A 1640-nucleotide genomic window follows, 5' to 3' on the forward strand; every position below is an offset into this window, starting at 1 on the left:
TTCTTCTTCCTCTACAACTACTTCCACCTCACAACCCATCTCTCTGATGGAGTGCGAGGTATTCTCTCCCCCCTCTCCATCAACCAGACCATTTCCAATGTCGCTGTCTGCTCCACCTCCCCCTACCCTTCCATTCCCCCCACTACCAATGGAGGATGACATTTCCGACACCCCTCCTCGGCCTGACCCCGGGAGGGGCGGAGTCTGTCACTCCTCCAGGTCCCCCACTGGACCGCCGTCCGATCCAGGACGGCGGCCTGGAAAACACTCTGCCTCTCCCGCAGGGAGGAGTCAGAGTGTTTCTTCGAAGCGGGGCCTTTGAGCTCCAAAATCAAAACCAAAAAGACATAATGGCGGTCCTGCAATGGAATGCCGGCGGAATCCGATCTTCCATTGCGGAATTGCAACACTTACAGGCCAGACTGTGCCCACGTGTGGCCTGTATTCAAGAAACAAAATTTGCCCCGGCTTCAACCATGGACTTAAGAGGATTTGCTGCATACCATCAAATTAACACGGAGAACCAGACTGCTTCCGGTGGTACCACCATCTACACCGACAACAACACACTCCAAGGACAAGTACATCTTAAGACGACCCTCCAGGCTATTGCTGTACGGGTCACCCTGCACTGTCCCTGCTCAGTTTATATCCCACCAAATTACCCCCTCAAAATAACCCAACTAAATGACTTAAAGGCCCAGCTTCCAAAACGCTTTATTTTGCTAGGTGATTTCAATGCCCACAGCCCCCTTTGGGGAGACAAACCTACAGACCAGAAAGGAAAAATAATAGAAAACATTTTATTTCAAAATAACATCTATCTCTTAAATGATAATTCCCCAACTTAAAGAAACAGAGCCACTCATGGCACTTCATCCCTTGACCTCACCTGTTGTACCCCTGACCTAGTCTCAGATCTTGAGTGGTCTGTGCTGGAAGACCGTACAGACCAGACCATTTCCCAATTCTTCTAAAAAACAATAACCTCCAAAACGACCCGATCCCAGAACGCTTCAACTTCAAAAAAGCAAAGTGGGACGGGTTTGCCAATCAATGTTCCCAGATTCTTAATCCCAATTTCGACCTCAACTACAATACATTCCACGAAAAGCTTTTAGAAATATACCACGAACACATACCAAAAACAAAAACAAAACCCCGGAGGAACAAGATCTGGTTCTCTTGGGACTGTGAGGAAGCAGTAAAGAAAAAGAAGGCAGCATATCGAAAGGCCGTCAACAACATCACCACAGAAAACAAGATAAACTATTTAAAGGCTCGAGCTGTGGTACCCCCAGTGGGTCGTGGGGATATAAATAGACCCACTGCTCCGCCAGCAGGAGGTGCAACCCCTTCAATGGCGATTTGTCGCCCATGGACATCTACGCTCAGGTGCACATGGGCGACACTTGCTTTGGTGTATCGTCTGTCTTCTATCGTCTTTCTTCCTTCTTCTTTCGTCCTTCCCCGAGCTGACCGAGGAATAAAATAAAAATAGTTGGCTGTCCCATCAACAGGGGGTGTAACCCCCCCCCCCTGGTTGGTGGGATGCCACTCGTACGTTACTAGCTCTCTGACGTAGGGGTGGCATCTTTTGTCCGCTCTTGCTATGTCTTCTATCCGTCTATCCTTCTTTC

This window comes from Aplysia californica, unplaced genomic scaffold (genome assembly GCF_000002075.1).
Source record: "Aplysia californica isolate F4 #8 unplaced genomic scaffold, AplCal3.0 scaffold00038, whole genome shotgun sequence".
NCBI classification, from domain to species: domain Eukaryota; kingdom Metazoa; phylum Mollusca; class Gastropoda; order Aplysiida; family Aplysiidae; genus Aplysia; species Aplysia californica.